Genomic DNA, 21464 nt, shown 5'->3' on the forward strand with positions numbered 1-21464 from the left:
ATCGATTCAAATGAGTCTCGACCCAAGACGAACAAAATACTCCAACAAATTGCACAAGGTTGAATTAGGGGCTCTTCTGGACTCTTAGATCTAAAATTCATCGATTTTGGCGGGGTTTCTAAGGTAACTGGTAGGAGATATGAGATGAGGGGAGTGTGGTGGTTGTCTGGTTAGAAGTTTGACGAGTTTGGAAGGGTTTGGGTGAACTAGGGTTTGGTCTCAGATTTGAAATTGGAGAGATTTGAGAGAGATTCGAGGGAATTGTTTTTGGGATTTGGAAAGGGGAGAGGACGGGGATTGACTGGTGAAAAATTGGGGAGGTTTGGAATGGCGCCGCCGCCGTAGAGCGATTTCCGGTGACGGCGATGGTGGAGGTTCAGAGAGGTAAGAGGTATTGAGAGAGACGAAGTGATGAGAGATCTTTTTTTTTTAGGGGGGGGGGGGGGTCTCGTTTTTAGGACAGTTATATAGTTATTAGGAGGCTAGTTCGGAGCCATTGGATCATAAAGATCCAACGGTCGTGATTGAGAGGGAACAAAACGGGGTCGTTTCATATAAGTGGGGCTGGACCGGGTAAGGCTGATTTGGGCCTGGGTTGGGATGTGTTTGGGAACGGGTTTGGGCATAAAAATCAGCCCAAATTCAATTTTAAACCCTTTTCTTCAATTAACCCTTTTATTTCCTTTTCTTTTGGTTTTCTTTTTCTTTTTCTTTAATTAAAAATCATGTATTAAATTCCTAAATTAATCTAAATTATAAAATTAAACTAATTACCTAATTAGTATAATTATAAAAATTACTTGATGCTAAATTAAAAGAAGAAAAAAATCAATAATCTAAAAATTAAAAGGCAAAAAATGTAAAATGAGCCATTTTTGTGATTTTTATATTTTAATAAGAAAATTAATTAACTAGTTAATCCTAAAACTATAAAAACAAAACTAAAATGCAATGCATGGTATTTTTGACCTTTTTCATGATTTTTGATAAGAGTTAAACGTGCACAAAAAATGCAAACAATTAATAAAATCCTATAAAATGGCAAATAATTGGAAAAAATCTATTTTCTTGGATTTTATAGAAGTAATTCATATAGGGCAAAAATCACATGCTCACAGCTGCCCCTCTTTGTTCGGAAACACGAAGGATTTTCGGGCAAAGATAAAATGAGCAATTACGAGCGATTTTTGCCCATTTGAAACTCCATGAGAAGCATCTTTTGAAAAAGCCTGACCGAACCTTGCTTCGGAGGTCGCCTACATATCCTTGGCTATAAAGGAATCAGGTCAGTGTAGTTCTGGAAGTTTTGGTAGCTGGGATTACCCGGAAACTGTGATTTCACTGCTGTCGCTGCTGTTTCTGCTTGTTGAGCTCCTTAGTACACCGAAATAAAAGATGAAAAGCTAAACTAGACAATCCTATCAACTATGAGTTACAAGATTCCTATCTATAAACCTTCTAAAGCTTGATCTTGAGTCTTGGATGGTTCTTCCTGTAGACTCTGACCTGAATCTTGACGCTCGCTAGCTGCAACCGCTGGTTCATTCTTCTTCATCTTTTCGGATCAAGGCGGGACATGCAATGCTTGTGACTTCAATCATACCTTGGGCAATCCGCATGTTTTCTCCGCTTTTACAATTAGAGTTCAGCTTCTTTTCTTGTTCTTCTTTTCTTTTATTTGGGTTGAGACTTCTTCTTTTGGTCATCTCAAACCTTGTGCCTCACGGTAAAAACCTGTTCAAGCACCAAAGCAAACGAACGAAATTTTTCTGCCCCAGTTTTCACTAGGAAAATTTGGTGAATTATTGTAACAACATCTAAACTGTTGGCCCAAGTAAAGGTTAGTTTTGAAGACTGACAAAGGAACTCAGACATGAACCAGGTCCATCCAGTGGTCCATCCCTCAGGCTCACAAAAACGGGCAGATTCAAGCATGTGGGATGCACGTGAAGGAGATAAGCTTAACTTGGTGTATTTAATATCTCCTGATCGAAAAGGTCGCATAATTGATAAGGAGAAGGAGTCCTTAATCAAAGAGAACACTATTCAAGATAGGGAAGGAGTTAGAAGTTGAAATCAACTAGAACTCTTCCACCAAGGAAGAGTTGCATCAGAACTCTAGTTATTTCTTCATCTACTAACTCTATAAATTGCAGGATGTTCTCACATTAAAGTGTTGCACAAAAACGCAGAAGTTAACGTGAATTGGAGCAAATAGCAAGGCTTTTTGCAAGCAGTTCCTGTGTGATTCAAGTGTGCAAACCAGAAGCTACAAGAACCAGATTGAAGAACCAGCTCCATAAAGAGTTTTATGTGTCTTTCTTTTATTCTAGTTCAACTGTAGTAGGTGTTTTAAAGTTGTACCTTTCCAGCTTTCATAGAAGCAATTGTATTAGGTACTTTGAGTATTCAAGTTAGAGTTAACTTGAAGTTGTCGCAGCAGTTAGAGGCTGGTTGCCACAACTGTATTAGAGTTAATCCTTAGGTTTACAAAGAGTTTTGTAAATGCAGTTTTGGCTCAGTGATTTTAGTGGAAGTTTGGGAAAATCCTACTGAGTAGTAGGTCGTGGTTTTTTTCACCTTTTGAGCCAGGTGTTTTCCACGTAAAATCTCTGTGTTCTTTATTTTATGTACTTTTAATTCCGCAAACAGTAGTAATAAGTACACTTAGAAGAACCAGGTCCTTCCAGAAGCAGTTTAAGCGAAAAATTGAGTACCACACAAATCACCCCCCTTCTTGTGTGGTGTTGACGTTTCGAACATCATAGACTATTTCTTTATTGAAAGCAATTAAAATCGGGATTGTGTATCCCTGAGAAAAAGAGATTAAGGAGTGGAGACCCTATATCTAAAATGCAATCAAATGGGGATCGGAGGCCCCAAATTGGGAAGATTACCAGGTTATGCTAGAAAAATGACCGGGTTATGCCGGAAAGGTCCTCGGGTTATGCAGGGAAAGTCATCGGGTTATGCCGAAAAAAAAAGGTCCTCGGGTTATGCCGGAAAAGGTCTCCGGGTTATGTCGGGGAAGTCATCGGGTTATGCTGGAAAAGAAAAAAGGTCCTCGGGTTATGCCGGAAAGGTCCACGGGTTATACCGGAAAAATCATCGGGTTATGCCGGAAAATAAAAAGGTCCTCGGGTTATGCCGGGAGGTCCACAGGTTATGCCGGAAAAGTCATCGGGTTATGCCGGAAAAGAAAAAGGTCCTCGGGTTATATCGGGGAGGTCCACGGGTTATGTCGGGAAAGTCATCGGGTAATGCCGGAAAAGAAAAAGGTCCTCGGATTATGCCGGGGAGGTCCATGGGTTATGCCGAGAAAGTCATCGGGTTATGCCGGGAAAGAAAAAGGTCCTCGGGTCATGCCAGGGAGGTCCATGGGTTATGCCGAGAAAGTCATCGGGTTATGCCGGGAAAGAAAAAGGTCCTCGGGTCATGCCAGGGAGGTCCACGGGTTATGCCAGGAAAGTCATTGGGTTATGCCGAAAAAGAAAACGATCCTCGGGTTATGCCGGGGAGGTCCACGGGTTATGCCGGGAAAGTCATCGGGTTATGCCGGGAAAGAAAAAAGGTACCTCGGGTTATGCCGGGGATCAACTAGGGAGTGGAACCCTATAATGGAAAAGACTACCAGGTTATGCTGGGAGTGACTAAGGAATGGGACCCTATGTTGGAAAAACGTAGCTAGAGATTGGGGACCCTAGGCTACCATGATTTTGGAATTTTTCTTCTTCTTGTTTTCATTTCATTTTTTTTATTCTAAGAAAATGAGTAAAGATGCAGGAAAGAATTTGGAGGAGACTTCCCTTTTGGATTGATTATTGCTGCAAAGCGGTTTTTAGCCCCTGCGCAGTTTCTTTTGGTCGCACTCGCTTCTTGCAAGGTTGCTTTGGATTGCACCCGCTTCATGTTTTCAAACAAAGAACAATTGTTAGTTTAAAACAGTGGTTGGTTTTGTGGCCTTGATTGTTTTGTTCACTCGATCTCGGCCAAACTCTTTTGATGAAAATCTTTGTTGCTTGTCGGCTTTCTGGAGATCAATCTCTTTCCAAAATTTCGCATGATGGTTAACCCATGTGGGGCTTTGGTATTTTCATCTTATTTTGCCTTTATGGGCACTTGACTTTGGATTTCTTTCCTTTTCAATAATTTTGACTCTGGAGCATCGGCCATCATTGCCAGTCGAGATCGACTTGATGCACCTGCTAAGGCTGGGCGCTTTTCCTTGAATTTGGCTTTTGTTAAGCAGAAACCTGTAAAACCAATCTTGCCATCTTTTCTTTGTATTAGTTTCGGAGAAGGATCAAACCGAAAGGGATTCAAAGAAAAGTAAACAAAGGACAGGATAATGAATTTAACGAGAAGTGTCCCTTTCGGGGGGAAAGAAAGAAGGACTTATCTGGAGTGCACGCAGACTTCAATAGACATGACATGCTTCCTGGACTGGATACCCGATCTGCGTAACCATCCAATCTCTCATAAACCCATCATAACTTGTATCTCAAAATCGAGAAACCTTGCCAGGACTCTATCAGTGCCGATGGTTGTAAGGAATTCCTTCTCTTCGATCAATGGCGCCCTTTGCGGGTTTTCACCACTGACCTCTCTCATTTCTCTTCTCACCGTCGCCTTATAGTGCTCTTTGGGAGTTTTCACTAATAAGACTCTCTCATTTTCAATTTCTCTGCTCACCATCGCCTTACGGTGCCCGTGTGGGTTTTTACCAATAAGACTCTCTCATTTGATTGTATTAGATTCCGACATCCTTCCATTTTGAACATCTTTACCAATTGATCAGAAGGACTTTGAACAAGGTTTAGGGAAAAAGATTGGACTAAATTAAAACTTTGGAACCTTTCAGGCGAAACGTCACCGAACCATTATAAATTTTGCCCCAGTTTCAACTTTGGGGGGAATGGGGATTTTTGTTTTGGTGTGACTGAACCCCAGAGAGAGGTTGCCTACGTATACTTTCGGAATCAAGTCGAACGTAATTCAGGGAAACTTTGTTTTTGATTTTCTTTTTTCTTTTTTTTTTTCTTTTTTTTTTGTTTACAAACATTTTCGGGTTCCAAAGAGGGTAATCAAAGAAAGGTAACCGGCTCAAAGGGTTAGCAACGAGTTGAAGTGTTTGGGGTAGCGAGAATGAAAGCCTTTATCATCCCAATTGGATAATTTCGGTAATGCACAAGGGTTAAACATAATACCTTTTGACCGCGTCTGCATTGACAGCTGTTTCAGGGTCATTTCCTTCAATGTCTCCCAAGTACAATGCCCCTTTTGGCAACAATTTTCTTATAATGTATGGGCCTTTCCAATTTGGAGCGAACTTTCCTTTTGCTTCCTTGTGATGTGGGAGAATACGTCTCAAAACGAGTTGCCCTACTTCAAAGCTCCTAGGCCGTACTTTCTTGTTGTAGGAACGGGCCATTCTTTGTTGATACAACTGCCCGTGGCAAACTGCGGCCATCCGTTTTTCATCAATCAAGGTTAACTGTTCAAGACGGGTCTTGACCCATTCATTATCTTCAATCTCAGATTCAATGATGATTCGAAGAGAAGGAATTTCAACTTCTGCGGGTATCACGACTTCAGTGCCATAAACCAATAGATAGGGTGTAGCTCTAACTGATGTGCGCATAGTCGTGCGATATCCTAACAATGCAAACGATAACTTTTCATGCCATTGTCTAGAGCTTTGAATCATTTTTCTAAGAATCTTCTTGATGTTCTTGTTTGCCGCTTCAACAACACCATGAGCTTTGGGCCGATAAGGGGTAGAATTCCGATGCATGATCTTAAATTGTTCACATACTTCCCTCATCAAATGACTATTCAGATTTGCAGCATTGTCCGTAATAATAGTTTTAGGAATACCAAAGCGACAGATGATGTTGGAGTGCACGAAGTCTACCACTGCTTTCTTAGTGATGGCTTTGAGAGTGACTTCTTCAACCCATTTTGTGAAGTAGTCAATGGCAACCAATATGAATCTGTGCCCATTTGAAGCTTTTGGATCGATTGGCCCAATGACATCCATACCCCAAGCAACGAACCGCCACAGTGCTGACATACGATGCAGTTCTGAAGGTGGTACATGAATCAAATCCCCGTGTATCTGACACTGACGATACTTTCGGACGAAACTGAAGCAATCCTTTTCCATGGTCATCCAGTAATAGCCCGCTCGGAGGATTTTCTTTGCAAGGATGTATCCGTTCATATGGGGTCCACATACTCCTACGTGCACTTCATTCATGATCTTTCCGGCCTCTTGGGCATCCACACATCTTAGAAGGTTCAGATCTGGAGTCCTTTTGTACAAGACCTCTCCGCTCAAGAAGAATCCACTGGCAAGCCTTCTAATGGTTCTCTTTTGGTCTCCACTAGCTTGCTCGGGATATTCTTTTGTTTTCAAGAATCTTTTGATATCATGGTACCATAGCTGAACATTAATTCAACTACGCTTCAATAACTATGTATTTCTCGAATTTGGATTTCCAATGGGTCAATGTGGACAATGCCTGAATATGGTAACATCGAGGCCAAAGTGGGTAGTGCATCGGCCAACTCATTGTGAAACCGAGGAATGTACCCGAACTCGACGGATTTGAAGCGCTTGCTAAGATCTTCCACATGTTGCCTGTATGGAATAAGCTTGACATCCCGAGTTTCCCATTCACCCTGAGCTTGTCGGATAATCAAGTCTGAATCTCCCATGATTAACAATTCTTCCACATCTTGGTCGATCGCCATGTTCACGCCCATAATGCAGGCTTCATACTCAGCAGTGTTGTTTGTGCAGAAAAACCGAAGCCGGGCTGTGGCCGGATAGTGCTGACCGGTGGGTGAGATCAAAATTGTCCCAATCCCGACACCTTTTGCATTCACAGCTCCATCGAAGAACATTTTCCAAGCATTGGTGTCTTGTGAAATCACCTCAACTGAATTTACTTCCTCGTACGGAAAGTAAGTACTCAAAGGCTGGTATCATCAACAGGATTTTCAGCTTGGTGATCCGCCAAAGCTTTAGCTTTCATTGCCGTGCGGTTGACATAGACTACGTCAAAATTCAGTGAGCAAGATTTGCCATTTTGCTAACCTCCCTGTGGGCATCGGCTTCTGGAATATGTACTTCAAAGGTTCCAACCTAGTTATGAGGTAGGTGGTATAAGCCAACAAGTAATGCCTAAGCTTCTGAGCGACCCAAGTCAGGGCACATCAAGTTCTTTCCAACAAAGTGTATTTGGCTTCATAACTAGTGAACTTCTTGCTCAAATAGTATATGGCCTGTTCTTTCTTCCCGGTCACATCATGTTGCCCGAGAACACATCCAAAGTAATTCTCCAAGACTATCAAATACAAAAACAAAGGCCTCCCAGGTTCGGGTGGGACCAAGACTGGCGGATTCGACAGATATTATTTGATTTTGTCGAAGGTTTCTTGGCACTCATTTGTCCATCTAATCGCCGCATCTTTCTTCAACAGCTTAAATATGGGCTCACATGTGAAAGTCAACTGAGCAATGAACCGGCTGATGTAATTCAACCTTCCCAACAGACTCATAATCTCTTTCTTGGTTCTCGGAGGAGGCAAATCCCGAATATACTTTATCTTTGTTGGATCTAGCTCGATGCCCCTCCGATTGACTATAAATCCTAAGAGTTTCCCAGACGGAACTCCAAATGCACATTTAGCTGGATTTAACTTCAAGTAATACTTACGCAGACGCTCAAAGAACTTTCTCAGATCCCGAACATGGTCGTCCAGCGTTCTGGATTTAATGATCACATCGTCCACATACACCTCGATTTCTTGGTGCATCATGTCATGAAAGATGGCAGTCATAGCTCTCATGTAAGTTGCCCCGGCGTTCTTTAAACCAAAAGGCATGACCCTGTAACAGTAAGTACCCCAAGGGGTGGTGAAAGCCGTCTTTTCTGCATCGTCTTCTTCCATCAAGACCTGATGATATCCGGCATAACAATCCACGAAGGACTGTATCTCATGTTTGGCACAGTTGTCAATGAGGATGTGGATGTTTGGCAAAGGGAAGTTGTCCTGGGGACTTGCTTTGTTCAGATCTCGATAATCAACACTCGAGTTTTCCCATCTTTCATTGGCACTGGGACCACATTAGCCAACCATATGGTGTATCGGACCACTCGGATCACACCCGCTTTTAACTGTTTGGTGACCTCTTCTTTGATCTTGTCACTGATGTCAGTTTTGAACTTTCTTTGCTTTTGTTAGACCGGGGGATAATCGGGGTAAGTTGGCAATTTGTGTACCACTAAATCAACACTCAGTCCTGATATATCATCATAGGACCAGGCATACATGTCTTTAAACTCGAACAAGAGTTGGATCAATGCATCCCTAGTTCTTTCGTCGGTGTGAATGCTTATTATGGTTTCCTAGACCTCTTCTAAACTACCCAAATTAACAGGCTCAGTTTCATTTAAGTTTGGCTTAGGCTTATTCTCAATTGTTCCAATTCTCGGTTTATTTCCCTAAAAGCCTCATCTTCAACGTATTCTGGTTTGCGATTCATTATTTCACAGTTAGACAGCGTGTTAGGATCTAGGCATGAAGTCCGCAAGCATGTCATGTTATTTAAGTACGCATTATTAGAACTGAAAAGAAGAGATAAGAAAAGTAACAAGAATCAGAAAGAATAAAGAAAGAGATTCATAGACGATGAAATATTGATTTCATTTCATTGAATTTGAAGATAGAAGGGTTTACATTGGAATTTTAAAGACAATAAACTAAAAGAAACATTCGAGTTACACCCTGGAATAACTCGGAATGCAAAAAAAGGTGGCAAGACTGGACTACCGGGATTCCCGCCTGACTGGGAACGGAGTAGCCTTCTAGTTTTGTATCTTGGCATCGGGCCCCATATATTGCACCTCAGCAGTGCTCGAGCCTTCTCCCGGTTGGACCATGTGAGCTTCGTACAACATTTGCCTCATGGCTCCACATATGTCCTCAATTTCCTCGGCCGTGAAGGCCTCATCCTCCTCCTTTATGTATTTGGGCTTGACGAATGTTTTGGAGAGATGCGGGATCGGCTGAGGCAACACCCAACAATTGCTCTTTCGTTCATTTGCCCATGTCACATCAGCTTCGGTGGCTTGAAAACCCACATCGAAAAACTTCTCACTGGCAGCCAAAGTGATAGGTTCCGTAATACCTTGCAAAGATACCCCGCGCCCCTTCCCGGGCTTATACCTGTGCTCGATCATTTCAGTAGCGACCATGATTGACGCATTTGACAAAAAGGGCTGAGGACACGTGCTTCCTTCCTCACACTGATCTGCGACCACAACCTAAAAAGCTTGATAGACTATGTGCTCGCTACCTTCCCTAGCCTCGAGACATGGGACTGACGGGTCCCTGTAAATTGATTGCTCATCCTCTCCATGGACCACGATTTCCTAATCTTCGTGTTCAAATTTTACCATTTTGTGGAGAGTAGAAGGTACGGCCCCTGCAGCATGGATCCAAGGCCTTCCTAAGAGAAAATTATAGGAGGTGTCCATGTCCAAGACCTGAAATGTCACTTCGAAATCCACAGGACCGATAGTCAAGATCAAATCAATCTCCCCTATTGTGTCTCTCTTGATGCCATCAAAAGCACGTACACAAACATTGTTAGGCCTGATTCTCTCAGTCCCAATTTCCATTCTTTGCGAAGTTGAGAGAGGGCATATGTTAACCCCAAATCCACCATCCAACATGACTCTTTTCACGTAGTACCCTTCACATTTGACTGTCAAGTGAAGAGCTTTGTTGTGGGCAGCCCCTTCCGGGGGCAAGTCATTTCTACTAAATAAAATCTGGTTGACTTCAAAGAATCGCTCTGCCATTCTTTCCAGTTGCTCAACACTGGTTTCAATCGGAACATATGCTTCATTGAGGGTCTTTATCAACACTTTTTGATGCTCATTCGAGCTTATTAGTAGAGACAAGAGCGAGACCTGAGAGGGAGATTTCCGGAGTTGGTCGATTACCTCGTAGTCCACAGTCTTCATCTTTCGGAAGAATTCCTCTACTTCTTCGGCACTGACTATTTTTTTAAGCGGAAAACGCTTCTGCTTGGCATTGTTCACTTCTTCCAGATTAAGGTACTTCTTAGATGGGTTAGTTTTATTTACTTCCCCCATGTACGTCACAATTGCTTTGTTGCAGTTCCAGGGGACTGCAGTGGGGTCTTTAATGGGCTTTTGTGGTGCACGGCTAATGATCACAGGCTCATTCAGCCTGGGTGGAATTACTAGTCCCCGCGCCACATAATTCCCTTTGGGTGCATACATCTTAGGTCCCTTGTTCAGCTCGAACCTTTTAGGAGGACTCAACACAAACCGTTCTTTCCTGGGGGCCCGGGGAACATAAAGAATGGCATCTTTAGGAGGTACTGCCCCTGTTCTGGCTTCCACAGTCTTTTCTACACTTTGAGGAGTGGAGTTGCTCTTCTTCTCCCCCTTTTCTTGCTTTGCAACCGCCCTTGGCTTCTTTTAAACATCAGCGATAGCAATGATGGCTTTCAGAGCTGGGTCAAACTCTTTATCTTCACAAATAATCCCAATAACTGGCCCGCTGTTGTGAGCCGGCAATGGGTTATTCACTACTAGAAATCCAGAAAAAAGTTACCACGAAAAGCGATCAAAGTTGGTCGCTTATTGGCCAAAAAGCGACCAAACACGCCTGGTCGATATTAAGCTGGTCCCTTTAGCTTAGGGACCAAAGTTGGTCGCTAATTAGCGACCAACTTTGGTCTCTCAGGTAAAAGGACCAAATTTTCCAGGCAAAGCATATAGCGACCAACTTTGGTCGCTCAAATATTTTAATATTATAAATTTGGCGACCAAAGTTGGTCTCCAGATGTAAATAACGTTTTATTTTTATTTATTGTTAATCATATCAAGCGACCAACTTTGGTCGTTATATTAATAATTTTTATAATTTTTTATTTAATTTGCGACCAAAATTGGTCGCCAATGGCAAGAATTAATTTTTCTTTTAACTATAAGCGACAAACGTTGGTCGCCAAATTACCAAAACTTGTTTTTAAAATAGAATAGCGACCAAGACTGGTCGCTATTGCCCAGAAAATTGTTTTTTTAAGTGAAAAGCGACCAACTGGAGACCAAAGTTGGTCGCTTTTTTTGGTATATTTTTGGCAGAAACTGCCTGTTTTGGCTGCTACACCACCTGCCAGCTTATACCAAATATCCTAAACAAGCATTTTATGCCAACAACAATAACAACAACAACACTAAAAAGCAACAAAATATAAAGATCAATAGAACTAAAACATTAAGCTAACAAAACTAAGTTAACGTTTATTACAAGCTCATTCGAAAACTAGTTCTATTGTCTATTTCAAAGTATATAAAGTAATCAAGGAGTGTTCTTTTAGCATCCTCGTTCGAAAGTTGGATTGCCTCGGCCGACTCGTTAGGTGGCTGACTGCGTATGAATTCCCCGACATCAGCTGTGAAGCGAACCTATAAGAAAAATTATATTGAATTAATATTTCAAAATTTATACAAAAGTAAATCAAAATACTTAATGAAAAGTAAAAACTTACATGTATAGTCGAGGCTCGACGCTCGACCCACCTTTCTGAATCAGTCTCTTTCTTCTTCTTTACAATACGAGTTTCATTAAATAGCTCATCTTGCTTCATTGGCATCATAAAGCTGTCCGGTGGCTTTGGTGATTATGCTCGTGGTACTATTACTCGGGATGAACTTAGATACAGAGAATAACTTGGATACAATAGGTGACAGGGTGTGTCTTTTGATCAATTGTTGTTCTCGTTAGCGACAATGATGTTGAGACTGCAATGGCATGTGTTTCAAATAGTGATGGTGTAGGCAGGAATTTTAACATTTCCTAAGTAGATAAAAGAAAGAGTATAGAAGAATTCTCTACTTCATTTTCCAAGAGGAAAAAAAGTTTAATTGAGAGTGACAAGGGTGATGGTGACGGAATGTTTTCCGTTGGTCATGGCAGTTCCCATAAAACGGGGATCATAAGTCTCTATGAAGACAAAGATTATAGGAAGTTTTGTTCTCAACTTTCTTCCAAGTCTGATCCGTACAAGCTTAATGGGATATTGGTGATATATTCTTCGGATTCAGACAATGATTTGACTGACAAAAGTATGAAACTGCTAATCAAAAAAATTAAAGCTAAAACATTTTTCTTGGTAGAGAAGGATGCTGAAAAATATTTTAGCTTTAATTCTTTTGATTAGAATTTCCATACTTTTGTCAGTCAAATCATTGTCTGAATTCGAAGAATATATCACCGATATCCCATTAAGCTTGTACGGATCAGACTTGGAAGAAAGTTGAGAACAAAACTTCCTATAATCTTTGTCATCATAGAGTCCTATGATCCCCGTTTTATGGGAACTGCCATGACCAACGGAAAACATTCCATCACCATCAACCTTGTCACTCCCAATTAAACTCCTTTTCCTCTTGGAAATTGAAGTATAGAATTCCTCTATTACCTCTTCTTTTATCTACTTAGGAAATGTTAAACTCCTACCTACACCATAACTATTTGAAACACATGTTCTTGCCTTCTCATCATCGTTGTCGCTAATGAGAAGAACAATTAAAGGCACACTCTGCCAGGTACTGTGTCTTAGTTATTCTTGGTGGAAGTTCCATTGCATGTCTAATATTACCATCAACCCCTTCTACAAAATCCTTCCGCAATCTAAAATTCCAATACATAAACCAAAATTTTAATTCATATCCTAAAGGTTCAACTCATATCCAAAAAAATTCAATTTATAATCTAAAATTCCAATTCATAAACAAAAATTCCAATTCATATCCTAAAGGTTCTAGTCATATCCTAAAGGTTCTAGTCATATCCTAAAATTTCAAGTCATATCCTAAAATTCCAAGTCATATCCTAAAATTTCAAGTCATATACTAAAATTCCAATTCATAAACTAAAATTCCAATTCATATCCTAAAGGTTCAATTCATATCCTAAAGGTTCAAGTCATATCCTAAAAATTCAAGTCATATCCTAAAATTCCAATTCATAAATAAAAATTCCAATTCATATCCTAAAGGTTCAACTCATATCCAAAAAAATTCAATTTATAATCTAAAATTCCAATTCATATCCTAAAATTCCAAGTCATATCCTAAAATTTCAAATCATATCCTAAAATTCCAATTCATAAACCTAAATTCCAATTCATATCCTAAAGGTTTGATTCATATTCTAAAGGTTCTAGTCATATCCTAAAATTTCAAGTCATATGCTAAAATTCCAATTCATATCCAAACGGTTCAATTCATATCCTAAAAATTCAAGTCATATCCTAAAATTTCAATTCATAAACTAAAATTCCAATTCATATCCAAACGGTTCAATTCATATCCTAAAGGTTCAAGTCATATCCTAAAAATTCAAGTCATATCCTAAAATTCCAATTCATAAACAAAAATTCCAATTCATATCCTAAAGGTTCAATTCATATCCTAAAGGTTCAAGTCATATCCTAAAGGTTCTAGTCATATCCTAAAGGTTCTAGTCATATCCTAAAATTTCAAGTCATATGCTAAAATTTCAAGTCATATCCTAAAATTCCAAGTTATATCCTAAAATTCCAATTCATAAACTAAAATTCCAATTCATATCCTAAAGGTTCAATTCATATCCTAAAGGTTCAAGTCATATCCTAAAGGTTCTAGTCATATCCTAAAGGTTCTAGTCATATCCTAAAATTTCAAGTCATATGCTAAAATTTCAAGTCATATCCTAAAATTCCAAGTCATATCCTAAAATTTCAATATATAACTAAACTATCAAGACAATACAAAGATTCAAGGTTATAATTCAAACCTAAAAGTTAGGATTCACAAGAACAAATCATAAACCCTAAAAGTTTAGGGTTTCTTCTCTTCAAACCATTTTCCCCCAAATTAGTAGGTAAAACTAAATATGTTAGCTACTAACTATTATCATAGATTTAATTTAGCTAAGAACAATTAATTTTTACAAATCAACTAGAAGGAATTAAAATAAATTAGTGTATTTCGAAAAAAACAAGGAAAGGAGAGAGAAACCTACCTGGACAGTGGAGGACATCAGCGGTGGAGCTGCTGCTGCCGCCGACGGGTGGAGGGTGGAGGGAGACGGTGGCGTCGGTGGAGGGAGACGGAAGGGGAGGGGGGGTTTGAGTGTGAGAGAGAGAAGAGAGAGAAGAAAATAAGAGAATATGAGGGGAAACCCGTTTTTTAGCTACTATATTTACAAAAAGCGACCAACTTTGGTCGCTAATTTTTGTAGCAAAAATGTAGGAGGATGTAACGACCCGGCCGGTCATTTTTGGAATTTACGCCCCGATTCCCCATTAACTGCTTTCCCTAAGTTCATTTCTGCTATTTTGGTTTGCCGGGATGTTCGGTATTAGGATTCGGAGTGTTTTGGGACACTTAGTCCCTAAATGAGAGTTTAAGAGTTGAAAAATGGTCCGTATACGGAACAGTGTGAAGACGACCTCGGAATGGAAATCCGATGGTTCCGTTAGCTCCGTTAGGTGATTTCGGGGTTGGGAGCGTGTTCGGAATGTTATTTGGAGGTTCGTAGCTCATTTAGGCTTGAAATGCCGAAAATCGCTTTTGCAGAAGCGGCTTCCTCATCGCAGAAGCGATTTTTGGCTACCCCTCAAAGACCCCAGAAGCGGAACCGCTGGAGCGGTCATGTGTCCGCAAAAGCGGAATTTCCCCCCTTTAATGAGAAACCGCAGAAGCGGTTATTTTGCCACTTAAGCGGGACCGCAGAAGCGGTCCCTTGTTCACAGAAGCGGAAATGTCTGGGCAGAAATAGGAAATTTCGAGGGTTTAATTTCATAAGTTTGAAAATTAATTTTGAGCTCGGGCAAGGGCGATTCTGAGAGGATTTTGGAGAGGAGATTATTGAGTAACATTTCTATGATCCTTTCTAATTATATTCTATCATTTAGTAGTTAAATCCACCTTTTAAATTCGAATTAAGGAGCAAAAATGGAAGAATTTGGGGGAAAGTTCATTGACTAAACTATTGGGTTCATTCGACCTCCAATTTCTGAGAGTTTTATATGGTTAGACTCGTGAGAGTACGGGGTTTCTGAAAATGTGAAAATTATTCGGTTCCGAGACGTTGGCTTGAGGGGCGTTTTGGTCATTTCACCTATTTTCGCGCCTTAGCTTTAATTTCAATAGTGGAATCAGTTGTTTGCAATATTATTTACGATTTGTAATTTAATTGAATAGATTTGGGCCATTTGGAGTCGGATACTCGTGGCAAGGGCATCGTTCCCTAGTTGACTTCACACCGGTTCGAGGTAAGTGGCTTGCCTAACCTTGTGTGGGGGACTTCGTCCCTTAGGATGTGATAATTGGTAATTGAATGCCTTGTACGTGAGGTGACGAGCGCGTACTTGAGCAAATTGTTGAAACCCGGATTTTTACTTAAATACTTGATTTGGATTCTCTTTCATATTTGCCTTACTTTACTTGCCATTATAGCCTGTGCTAGCGTAGAAGAGCATGTTTAATTGATCCAAGCTACCTATTTGTTTAAATTGTCTTAACTGTGATTACGTGGAGCATGTTAGGCCAGTATTATTTGATGCCTTGTATTGTTGTACTTAAATTTCTGAATAATTCACTGATGTTGGTTGCGCATTTATATTGGGACTACGGATGCGGATTCCGGGAGTTCCCCCTTGATTGTTTACTTTGGGACTGCGGGTTTGATTCCTGGGAGATCCCCCTGTACTTTTATTTTGGGACTACAGGACGGTATCCCGGGAGATCCCCCTGTACTTTTATTTTGGGACTACGGGATGGTATCCCGGGAAATTCCCCTGCACTTTTAGTTTGGGACTACGAGATGGTAACCCGGGAGATCCCCCTGCACACTGATGATTGGATTACGGGACGGTATCCCGGGAGATCTTTTGATATCGATATGAGATTTGGACTACGGGACGGTATCCCGGAAGTTCCATTGGACAGTTGAAAAAAGGGCTACAGGACGGTATCCTGGGAGACCCCTGTCGGTATTCTTGTAATTTTGCTGTATTTACTCTGTGTTTCTGTTTGTCTTGCAGTTCTATATTTTATTGATCTGTCTTATCACATCGCTGTGTTCCTTAGTTTTCTTCAGATTTCGATACTATTAATATCTCGCTATTTTATTGTTTCTGTCTCAGTAGGGCCCTGACCTTTTCCTCGTCACTACCCAACCGAGGTTAGGCTTGGCACTTACTGAGTACCGCTGTGGTGTACTCACGCCTCTTATGCGCTTGTTTTTCATGTGCAGATCCAGGTGTTTCTGAGCAGGCGTACCGCCAGTAGCTGTCAGGGAGCGTATTGGGGACTTGAGGTATACATCTGCTACGTCCGCAGATCCGCAAAGTCTCCTTCTCATTTTATCCATAGTTGTTAGATGTTATTTCGATCCCTCTTTGTATTAGACTATTCTGGTGACTAGAGCAGTGTAAGATTTCTTATATCCTGTGTTGACCGCGAGTTTCCGGGTCTTGGAGGTTATTTCAGTATTTTGTATTAAAGTGTATGTGCCAGGCGGCAACTGTATACATTACTCATGTTATTTAGCTTCGAATGTAAATTTCGCAAATGTTGTTACTTCCGCAATGTGTTAGGCTTACCTAGTCGTGAAGGCTAGGTGCCGTCATGACGTGTTCACAATTGGTGAACTAGGGTCGTAACAAGTTGGTATCAGAGCTCTAGGTTCATAGGAGTCACGGAACACAGGCCGATTTATTAGAGTCTCGCTGATCGGTACGGAGACGTCTGTACTTATCTACGAGAGGCTATGTAACTGTTTAGGAAAAATCTTAACTTCATTTGGATAACTTGTCGTGCGATATTTTTGACATCAATTCTAAACTTCTGTCTTCTATTCTCTCACAGATGGTGAGGACACGCGCTACTCGAGATGATCAGGCACCCGCGCCCCCTGCTGCCGCCACCAGAGGCCAGGGCTGGGGTAGAGGTCGAGGACGCGCACGTGGTCCAGCCAGGGCACCTGCGCGAGCTGCCGCCGAGGTACCACCAGCAGATCCAGCCGGAGCCCAGGCACCTGGCACACCTACTACTGCCACTACTACTCTAGCGCTCCAGGAGACTTTGGCTCGGTTCATGAGCATGTACACTACCTTGGCTCAGGCGGGGTTGCTTCCCTTTGCTGCAGCCACATCCCAGGCCGGGGGAGGAGCACAGACTCCCGCCGTCCGCACTCCTGAGCAGCGAGTGCAGGTTGAGCAGGTTCCCGAGATTATTCCCCCACCGCCTGCAGCGCCAGTTCAGCCCGAGGATGGGTCAGCTGCTTCAGAGGACGAGCAACGGAGACTTGAGAGGTTTAAGAAATATGATCCCCAGTGTTCAGTGGCTTAGCATCAGACGATGCCTTGGGATTTCTAGAGGAGTGTCACCGTATTCTTCGCACTATGGGCATAGTGGAGTCCAGCGGGGTTTCTTTCACTGCCTTTCAGCTTCGGGGAGCTGCCTATGATTGGTGGCGCACTTATGAGTTAGACAGTCCAGTCGAGGCTGCTTCACTGACTTGGACCCAGTTCTCGGACATGTTTATGAGAGAGTTTGTTCCCCAGAGCCTCAGATATTCATGGCGCACAGAGTTTGAGCACTTGCGCCAGGGTGCTATGACAGTTTCAGAGTATGTCATCCGTTATACCAGGCTGGCCAGACATGCACCGGCTTTGGTTGCTACAGTTCGGGAGAGAGTGCGGAGGTTTATCGAGGGTCTTATTCCGCCCATCCGGTCCAGTATGGCCCGAGAGTTAGAGATGGATATTCCCTACCAGCAGGTAGTGAGCATTGCTAGACGGATTGAGGGTATGCTCGCCAGGGAGCGAGGGGAGAGGGAGGCCAAGAGGTCTCGAGAGTCGGGTCATTACTCTGGTGCCCGTACTTCATCAGCCGGACGTTATGGTAGGGGTTATTCTGGTCGCCCTGTTCATTCAGCCTTGCTAGCAGCCGGTAGTACTCCAACTCCACCAGCACCTCAGGAGCCTTATTATGCGCCTCCAGTTTCTAGCGCGCCTCCTGCGCGAGGTACCTCCAGAGGTTAGTCCAGCGGACCTAGCTCCAGTCAGTCATAGCCACCACGTCCTCCCAGAGCTTGCTTCGAGTGTGGAGATACGTCACTTGGTTAGGGACTGCCCCAGACTTGGTAGGGGTGCATCTTCACAGACTGCTCAGCCACAGCGTGCTCCTCAGAGTTCTCAGGCCATGATCACAGCTCCAGCGGCTACCCCACCTGCTCAGCCGGCTAGGGGCAGAGGTCGGGGAGATAGAGGTCGCCCTCGAGAGAGGGGCCGGGCCAGATATTATGCTATTCCTGCTCGTACTGAGGCTGTTGCCTCCGACTCCGTCATTACAGGTATTATTCTGGTTTGTCACAGAGAGGCATCGGTTCTATTCGATCCGGGCTAAACTTACTCTTATGTGTCTTCTTACTTTGCTCCGCATTTGGGTGTGCCTCGGGATTCTTTGAGTGCCCCCATTTATGTTTCTACTCCTGTGGGAGATTCCCTTGTTGTGGACCGCGTTTATCGGTCATGTTTGGTTACTATTTGTGGTTTTGAGACCAGAGCAGACTTATTATTACTCGGTATGGTGGATTTTGACATTATTTTGGGCACGGACTGGTTGTCGCCCCATTTTGCTATTCTTGATTGTCACGCCAAGACCGTGACGCTGGCCATGCCAGGTATTCCGCGTGTTGAGTGGAGTGGTACCTTAGATCATACTCCTAGTAGAGTTATCTCTTTTCTTAAAGCTCAGCGCATGGTTGAGAAGGGGTGTGCCGCGTATTTGGCTTATGTGAGAGATGTTAGTGTTGATACCCCTTCTGTTGATTCTGTTCCAATGGTACGGGATTATCCCGATGTATTTCCAGCTGATCTTTCGGGCATGCTGCTTGATAGAGACATTGATTTCAGCATTGATCTGTTGCCGGGCACTCAGCCCATTTCCATTCCTCCGTATCGTATGGCTCCTCCTGAGTTGAAGGAGTTGAAGGATCAGTTACAGGAATTGCTTGGTAAGGGTTTCATTCGACCCAGTGTTTCACCGTGGGGTGCTCCTGTTTTGTTCGTGAAGAAGAAGGATGGCTCCATGCGCATGTGTATTGATTAACGCCAGCTGAACAAGGTTACGGTGAAGAACCGTTATCCTTTGCCTCGCATTGACGATCTATTTGACCAGCTTCAGGGCGCACAAGTGTTTTCTAAGATTGACTTGTGCTCAGGGTACCATCAGTTGAAGATTCGGGAGCCAGATATCCCGAAGACTGCCTTCAGGACTCGATATGGCCATTACGAGTTCCTTGTCATGTCATTTCGGCTGACCAATGCCCCTGCAGCTTTCACGCATTTGATGCACAGTGTGTTCAGGCCATATCTTGACTCATTCGTGATTGTTTTTATTGATGATATTCTGGTGTATTCCCGGAGTCGGGAAAATCATGAGCAGTATCTGAGGACCGTGCTACAGACCTTGAGGGAGAAAAAGTTATATGCAAAGTTTTCAAAATGTGAGTTTTGGCTGAGTTCTGTGGCATTCTTAGGCCATGTGATTTCTAGTGAGGGTATTTGGGTGGACCGAGGAAGGTAGAGGCCGTGCAGAGTTGGCCCAGGCCGTCCTCAGCTACTGAGATTCGCAGTTTCCTTGGCTTGGTGGGTTACTACCGTCGTTTCGTGGGGGGATTTTCATCGATTGCTGCCCCTATGACTAGATTGACCCAGAAGGGTGCCCCATTTCAGTGGACAGAGGAGTATGAGGCGAGCTTTCAGAAGCTCAAGACAGCTTTGACTACAGCCCCTATCTTGATGTTGCCTACCGGTTCGGGGTCTTATACTGTCTATTGTGACGCCTCGAGAGTTGGCCTTGGAGCAGTGTTGATGCAGGACGGTAGGCTGATTGCCTACGCATCCAGACAATTGAATATACATGAAAAGAATTACCCTGTCCACGACCTTGAGTTAGCTGCCATTGTTCATGCCTTGAAGATCTGGCGTCATTATTTATATGGAGTGCCTTGCGAGATCTATACTGATCATCGGAGTTTACAGCACTTGCTCAAGCAAAAGGATCTCAATATGCGTCAGAGGAGGTGGTTAGAGCTGCTGAAGGATTATGACATCACTATCCTATATCACCCGGGTAAGGCCAATGTGGTGGCGGATGCCCAGAGTCGCCGGGCGGAGAGTTTGGGGAGTTTGGCATATTTACCAGCTTCAGAGAGGCCTATGGCGATGGATGTTCAGGCCTTAGCCATCCAGTTCGTGAGGTTGGATCTTTCGGAGCCTAGTAGGGTTCTAGCCTGTGTGGTTTCCCGGTCTTCCCTATTTGACCGTATCAGGGAGCGGCAGTATGATGACCCTTATTTGCTTGTCCTTCGGGACAAGGTTCAATGCGGTGATGCCAGGGATGTGACCATTGGAGATGATGGAGTATTGAGGATGCAGGGCCGGATTTGTGTGCCCAATGTTGATGGCCTTCGAGAGATGATTCTAGCAGAGGCCCATAGTTCGCGGTATTCCATCCATCCGGGGGTCGCGAAGATGTATCAGGACCTGAGACAGCACTACTGGTGGAGGCGGATGAAGAAGGATATAGTTGGTTATGTGTCTAGATGCCTCAACTACCAGCAGGTGAAGTATGAGCACCATCGCCCGGGTGAGTTGCTCCAACAGATAGAGATTCCGGAGTGGAAATGGGAGCGCATCACCATGGATTTTGTATCTGGACTTCCACGGACCTTGAAGAAGTTTGATTCCATTTGGGTTATTGTGGACCGGCTGACCAAGTCCGCTGATTTCATTCCTGTGAGTACCACTTATTCTTCGCAGCGGTTGGCGGAGATTTATATCAGGGAGATCGTCCGTTTGCATGGTATTCCAGTTTCTATCATTTCAGACAGAGGTACTCAGTTTACATTGCGGTTCTGGAGAGCTGTGCAGCAGGAGTTAGGCACTCGGGTGGAGTTGAGCACAGCATTTCACCCCCAGACGGACGGACAGTCCGAGCGCACCATTCAGATTCTTGAGGACATGCTTCGTGCGTGCGTGATTGAGTTTGGGAGGTCTTGGGATCATTTTTTGCCATTGGCGGAGTTTGCTTATAACAACAGTTATCAGTCCAGCATTCGGATGGCGCCGTATGAGTCTTTATATGGCAGGAGGTGTAGATATCCGGTGGGTTGGTTCGAGCCAGGTGAGGCCAGGCTATAGGGTACAGAAATGGTTCAGGATGCTTTGGAGAAGGTCAAGGTGATTCAGGACAGACTCCGTACAGCCCAGTGTAGACAGAAGAGTTACGTGGACAGGAAGGTTCGTGATGTTTCATATATGGTTGGTGAGCGGGTTCTGCTTCGGGTCTCGC

This window comes from Nicotiana attenuata, chromosome 9, assembly GCF_001879085.1.
Source record: "Nicotiana attenuata strain UT chromosome 9, NIATTr2, whole genome shotgun sequence".
Lineage (NCBI taxonomy): Eukaryota > Viridiplantae > Streptophyta > Magnoliopsida > Solanales > Solanaceae > Nicotiana > Nicotiana attenuata.